The 7,547-nt window shown below is 35.8% G+C and overlaps 1 long non-coding RNA gene across 1 annotated transcript; it reads left to right on the top strand.

Annotated features, from left to right (window-relative positions):
• Positions 1 to 1,608: 1,608 nt before the first annotated feature.
• On the top strand, positions 1,609 to 6,392 carry LOC148113079 (uncharacterized). Its single transcript, XR_015728605.1, has 2 exons — positions 1,609 to 2,106; positions 4,592 to 6,392. It is a non-coding gene; the product is annotated as an uncharacterized LOC148113079 (long non-coding RNA).
• The last annotated feature ends 1,155 nt before the right edge of the window (positions 6,393 to 7,547 follow it).

Raw genomic sequence — 7,547 nt, 5'->3', positions numbered from 1 at the left:
AATCAGCCAATATTTCAGTCTTAACACTTAGGGGACATTTCAGCTGTGGAAGCTTTTAAATCATGGTTTATAAACTACAGTGGCTAGGTTCATATATCACACTAACCCCGTGATGGCGAACCTATAGCAAACATGCCACCTGTGGAACATAGAGCCATATCTGTGGGCACGCGAGCATTGTCCTAGCTCAGCTCCAGCACGCAAACTGATTTTCTAGCCTTCCGGGCCCACTAGAAGTTGGGAAATGGGCCATTTCTGGCATCTGGGTGGGGGTGGGGGTGGGGGTGGGAAAGGCTGTTTTCACCCTCCCCAGGCTCCAAGAAAGCCTCTGGAGCCTGGGGAGGGCGAAAAATGGGCCTACCGTGCCCACCGTGCCATTGTATGCCAAAAGCAGGGGAAGTGCGGGGGGGACGCGTGTGTGCGTAGCACATTGAATTATGGGTGTGGGCACACGTGCGCACAACCCCCCGTACTCCCCCCGCTTTTGGCACCCGATGGCACAAAGGTTAGCCATCACTGAGCTAGGCCAAGCTTTTTTTTTTTTTAAAAAAAATCTAGTCTGAATAAGATCCCTAAACTACAAGAACATGTCTATTTTCTACTCTTCTAAGAAGCTTGACAAGTGATAATTATTATGATCTTCAAAGAAGGATTTGAGAACACCACCAATTATAATATGGCAATAAGCTGATGTTAGAGAGTGAGATTTCAAAACTCAACTCTTTGCACAGTTTTCTTGCTTGACAAGGTGCTCTAGCATTAGATAAGTAAAAGTCTACTTCATCCCTGATTAGACTATGGGTGATAATACAGTAGGATGGAGTCTGATTTTTAAAATATAACACTTGTTTCATTATAAAGTGTAATTTGTTAAGTCTAATTTATTTGCTCACTCAGTCTTATGCACTGCTTTCAAAATGTTCTTTTAACATCACTAATTATATAGCCATGTATAATTGTATCCTGTTGTCGGTCATCAATTTACCATACAGCATCCACCAATGCATTTGTATGAAATTGCTTATTCCACAATGGTTAATGAAGATGTCAGAACTAGCAGAAAAAGCAAAATAATTTGTCTGATTAGAGAAAGATCAACAGGTACATTTATTAGCAACTGGAAACATATCATGGATTTTTTCTGAAAAAAGAGAAATATGAACTTGTGATTTATGGGCTTGAAAAGTAGAAAGGATAGCTTATGGTGTAACTTTAACTGAAATTATGATGTAACTGTAGAGAGAAAAGGTAAAATATAAATGCATTAATAACTGACGAAAACAGATCAGAACTTTTCTTTTTTCTTTTCTTTCTTTTTCTACATGTAGTCCTCAATTTACAACAATTCATTTAGTGACAATTGAAAGTTACAACATCACATAAAAGTGACTTATGACTGTTTGTCACACTGTTGCATGGTCAGGTGATTAAAATTCAGATGCTTATGATAGTTGCAGTGTTCCAGGGTCATGTGCAGTGGTGATATTCAGCTGGTTCTATCTGGCGAACCGGTAGCGGCGGCTGCGGTATGCTCCACCCACCTGCCCGGACATCATCATGTCCCGTTTTTGATGCTCCGCGGATGCGCGGAAGGCTCTGCGCATGCATGGAGGTGGGGCATGCGAGTGAAGTGCATGCACTCTCATGTGCGGAGGTAAGTGAATACCACCCCTGGTCATGTGATGACCTTTTGCAACCTGACAAGCAAAGTCAAAGGAGGAACCAGATTCATTTAACAACCATGTTACTAACTTAACAACTTGAATGATTCACTTAACTGTAACAAGAAAGATTGTAAAATGAGGCAAAACTCACTTAACTGTTTTGCTTAGCTATAGAAATTTTGGGCTCAGTTCTGGTCAAAAGTTGAGGACTTGTATTTTCTTTCTTACTTATTCAGTATTCTTCCTTGTTTTTCTTTTCTAATATTTGTATTGTTTTTATATTGTTAAACATTTCATATATATAAGAAATTAGCCAATAGTATCACCATGAAATGTAGCTATCTAAAATCTGTCTTCAGAATCCCAGCAGTAATGGCTTATATTCTTTCTTATATTCTTTTTAGGTTCAGATCACTAAATCACAAGGAACAAGTAAGCACAGGTAAGTGGTGGCTGAAATGGCTTCCTTAATATTGTGAAAATCAAAAAAATATAGCCTATTGATCTATTAGAATTATTAAGTCCTATGGATGATAGCAGGCCCAGAAGAAAGAGATACGAACCAAAGTTTTCAGCTAGGATGGTTTCAAAAAGTATCAGAACTATTTGTAATCCTGCTGAGCCGTTGCTAACTGTGAAACATGTTTTTGCAAAGTATGCACTTGTATGATTACATTTAAAACATGAAGAATGAAACTGTTGGAAATGAGGAACTGAAAGTAATGTACACAGGTGTTTATGGAAAGTGACAGTTAATGAAATTGTGAAGCGTGTATGTGGTTAGAAGAAGAGTATAAAGGATAGGGTTAGAGATCAGCTTGGAGCCCTTTGATTTATAGCAGTCCATGTAGGATCTGTTGTATATCATTGGTCCCCATTGCAATGGCTTGTTAATACAAGTACATTAATGTTATTATATCTTTTATATCTATTCATTTCTTATGTTCCAAATTATTAGAAACAATAAACCTCTGATCTTAAAGTAAAAATTATTGCTTGTGTTGTTGTCTTTGTTTCCTATTGGAATTTTCTTATGACAATATGTAGAAACAATCTCCATCAGGGTCTTGAGCATGATATCTTCTAGTAAAACAATTCATGATTATTCAGATAAAAGAATGCAGTCATTCTCAGTGATTTAGAATGAGAACCTTACTTGGAAAGAAGCTCTTTTAAGATATGAACACTATATGAAAATCTACAATTCTAGTTTCTAGAATTTGTTTCTGCATATAAAAATATAGGTGCTACATTGGCCAAACAAGGGACATCATTATGCTAACTTACTAACAAAAACGAATAATTTAGGTTATAATTCCTTGGGATCTGACAAAATGGAATCTTATTAGGGATTTTTTTTTTCTCAACCTGAACTTCAAAGCCAGAAGTGAGCTTGAGTAACTTGTTAAAACTGGTGTGCCCAAGAAAAATTGAACATCTGTCTTACACATAAGATTCCTCATTGTTTTGCACTCCTGTTTCTTTGCATAGAAAAAAATGGGGTTGGGACCATGTAGTTTCCAAAAACTATTAACTGAAATAATTTGGTTATCATGGTACACCCAACATTTCCCACAGTGCTATCTTTTCTTGATTGTGTACACATTGATAACAAATGCAAACTTTTTCACATAGATTTATGAATTTATTTCTGCTTTTCTTGCCTGCAAATTATTATATATCTGACTATTTGCATGTTGAGGATTTTAACCGCAAATTTATTCATATGTTATGGATAGCAAATAGACATACGAATTTTGAAGATGCATTGAGGATATGAGCAGGAAGGGAGAAGGAATAATACGCCATATCCAGATATTGATGTACATTCATCAAAAAGTTGTTGACTTTTCTCTTTCCTTGTCCATTGTTCATCTTGATGGCTCATCATCACACAAGCAAACTATTGATTATAACCCTAAAATTAAAGTAAATAAATACATGCTTGCTTGATATTAAATAAAAACACAGATTTATCTAGTTCAGTATTGTTTATTCTGACATCTAATTGTTCTTCACAGTGTCAGAGAGTGAGTTCAGATCTTTGACTGAAAATTCCAAGACTTAAATGTATACATATCAAAGCATATACCCCAAAATTGAGCCACAATCCCTCTTATAAGGCCAGAAAGTGAAATTATGAAATGTAATTAAATGACCCAAAGACAATGTCTGATGGAGAATTCATCAATGTATATTAGAAATACCAAATTGCTTTACTGTATAAATATGGTTTATTAATTTGGTCAAGTGGAGGATTGAATCCATCACTTTGTTGAGAATATGAAACTTTGAAAACAGGGAGTTCTATTTCTATAGAGAAAAAAAAATCCTCCCTTCATAAAAGATGGAAGGCCTGTGTTCATGGGAAAAAAAAGAGCAATTGTTCTCTATAATTTCCTGGATGAAAAAGGACCATACCTTTATTGAAAGAAAAATTGAGGAATAGTAGATCTCCATCTCAAACTAAATGCTTAGGAGATGGAGTTCCATTCCAGTTCCAGCTTTAGCCCTGATCAGTGTCACACTCCCCTTGAAGGAGCAAATCAATTCTGTAGGAATTCTTCTTGGTCCTTCTAGAGTGGCAGGTAGAGACTGTGACCAGGAGAATGGTTGCCAAGCTTTGGCTGGGATTTTTAAAGTGGGAAGTTACTTGTAATGTCATCATCTTACATTAGACTACTGCAATACAGATAATGTGAAATGGCCATTGAAGAAGGCTTGGAAGCTGAAATTGATCTAAACTTCAATGATTCTTTAGCTAACTGGAACCAGGGAATTTAGCAATGTAACATAGTTCCAATAGTTGTACTAGTTGGTTAATTTGATTCTGGGTCAAACTGAAACTATAGTATCTGGCTTGACCTCCAAGTACTTGTAAAACTGTTTCTTCAGGCAAGTTTTAATCCATCTTGTGCATCTTTCAGGGAGGAGATGCTGAGGACATGTATTGTCTATGAGATGAAGAATTTGGCGGACCAACAAGATTCCATCTCCAAGGCTCCATCTCTAGGGCAGAAGTTCCATTACCTGCTTTCAAATATTTTACTTTCTCAGATATACCTTACCATCTGGCTATTAAGTTGCACAGGACTTTAATTAATGTTTAAGACATTATGCTCCCTTGCTCCCACCCCCCCTCCTCCACACAGAGAAAGAGAGGGATCACCCTTTGACTCTTCTTGTGTATTTGGGCCATCTTTTAAACTGAGGTGGAATATTCTTCCTGTGGTCTGCTTCAGTCAATCCATTTTATGCTTATTGTGTTGGTATGCTGAATCCTCATGAAAGGGAAAGTTATGAACTTAAGACCTTAGGTTACTTAGAAGTATTTATATTAGCAAACCTGGAAAGGCTGCAGCTCTATCTGCAATTACACGCTTGCTACAGAAGGCAAGCTCTTTTTAGATTCTTGACCTTTATATGGGAAATACAGTTATGAATGTTATGGCTTTTACTAAACTTTATATCATGTTTTCAGAAAATCAAGTCTTTTTTCTGAAATCAACATTTTTGTTGATGTGTTCAAAACAGTACTAAGATTTCCCTTGCAGAAATCAGTGCATCTACTCTAAATTCCTCATTTTTAAAAAGAAAACGGAACATTGAATTAATGTTTAGATTTTCAACATTTGACTGAATCTCTCACATGTATTATTTCAGTTCCCAAAACTGGAAACTTTTGGGAAACTGGAAACCAAATTGGGAACCTTTTTGTTCCTCTTTCCCCTTCTGTTAAAGCAAAGGGAAGTGGCATAGAATGAATATTCCTTTCATGCACATCAGTTATTAACTCGCTCTCCAGAATATTTTCCGTATAAATAAATCTGCTGATTAAGAGAACTTGCAGGAGCATGGCAGGGGTTGCCCATGGCGTTTTAAAAGGACAGTATAGATACTGGCAGAATGCCAATACAAGCTCTGCCTCAGAAGGGAGAGTCAAAAATAGCTATGATAAGCCCAGTTACTCTGAATTCAAACGAAGATTTATTTTTTCATTGTGGCTGCTTAATTGTTGGTTATAAAAATTAAAACTGATTGGGGGAAAGTGAAAATGAGTCCACCGCTGGTCTAATATCCTCAGTGTGAATTCATTCATTATTCTCATGGTGTAACATATGTGTCCAAAACATGGATCCAACTCACTCAAGACACGCAGTTGGCATACTTGAGGCCACACTTTGGCACTTCAAAGAAAGGGGACAAGAAAAAAGGGAAAAATAAAGAATTATCTTTCTTGTCTGCATTGACAAAGTTATCATACTTTGCCTCATACTTTTTATTTAAGCTAAATACTTAGAATGCTTACTGAAAGAGATAATAATAACTGAACCATTTCTAAAGAAATCATCACAAGGGAACAGTAAAACATTTCCTATGCATGTTTCCCTGCATAAATAAATACATATAGGAAATATATGGATATAATCCTAGAATCTGCTCAGACAGCTTGAAAAGACTCCTATGGAATATTCTTCTATGGAATTGCCAATAATGTAGACAATGTCTTTTTGATGGATCAGTTATCTGACAGAGAAGATAATTTCTTATGATTTTAATGGGAAGTCCATAAGTGAATGCTATAAACAAATCTTCCATTGAAATCCATGTTTATGTTGTGTATGTTAGAGGTGGAGACCCTTTGAGAGCTTCATGCAATGAAATTTCATTTTAATATATGCCGATTAGTGTACATTCAAAGTGACAATAAAGTTATTCTAAGTTTAACTCTATAGTCTATACCTCTCATTCTTATTAAAACAAATTGGATATTTAAATGTTAGTTTTTCTGAAAGCTTAAAAATATACTGTAACTCATTCAGTTAAGCTGAAGTGATAAAACACTGTGAAGCGGTATATAAGTCTAAGTGCTATTGCTATCAAATAGGTAAACAGCTTAGATGTGACAACTGAAAGTGAAATGATTAAAATAAAGTACACTGACAAAGCAGAGTAGGCCAGCTACCTTGTTCTAATCACTTCTTTTACTCTTTTGGTGATAGACTAGACAATATAACACTACAAGTTATTTACCTTGAAATGATAAGGCTGACTGAAGAGGACACTAGCTGTCAACATGACAGGCAGAAAGTGTGTCACTTCTGATGCTGGATTGAAGCATTGAACTTCAACAATTTATACAAATTAACAATTTAAGCTTCAATAGAAGTTTTGGCCTAGTGGTTAAGGTACAGGTCTAGAAACCAGGAGACTGTGAGTTCTAGTTCCCCCTTAGGCATGAAAACTGGCTGGGTGACCTTGGATCAGTCATTCTCTCTTAGCCCACCTGACCTCACATGATTATTGTTGTGGTAAATATAGAGAGAGGAAGGAATAGATATGTTTGCTTCCTTGAATTATTTAGAAACATAATAAATTTTTATTTTAAACAAACAAACAAACAAAATTTAAAAAATAATAGAACAAATTGCTGTGCCTCTGGTACTTAAAACCAAATGTAGAAACAGAATGCCCCAACTTTACATGGACCTAGTTATTTATCAAACAAAAACCTGCTATGTTAGGTAACAATAAAATTGCACCAAATAATGAATGTGTCATTTGCACATATGTGTTATTTGCAGAGATTCTTGCTTTTACCAGACTTCTGTTAAAATATGTGCTTAAAGTTCTTATGATATAACTGACTGGATCTTATAATGCTACAATTTTCTTGATTTTTTTACAGGAACTTTTAACATACCACATGAGGTGGCAGTCATATCATAATTTTCCCTATGGTGTCATTGCAAATATTCTTCCATGCCAGTTACTTGGGCCAATTAAATATTCTGAACTTCTCTAAGCTTGATATGGGCAAAAAATGACCCTTTAAAATTCTCCAACAAATTTGTAGGCAGAAAAATTGGATGTCTAATTTCT

This window comes from Pantherophis guttatus, chromosome 6 (genome assembly GCF_059756535.1).
Source record: "Pantherophis guttatus breed Tessera chromosome 6, ASM5975653v1, whole genome shotgun sequence".
In the NCBI taxonomy this organism is placed as follows: Eukaryota; Metazoa; Chordata; class Lepidosauria; order Squamata; family Colubridae; genus Pantherophis; species Pantherophis guttatus.
This window is presented reverse-complemented; position numbering and strand designations above follow the sequence as displayed.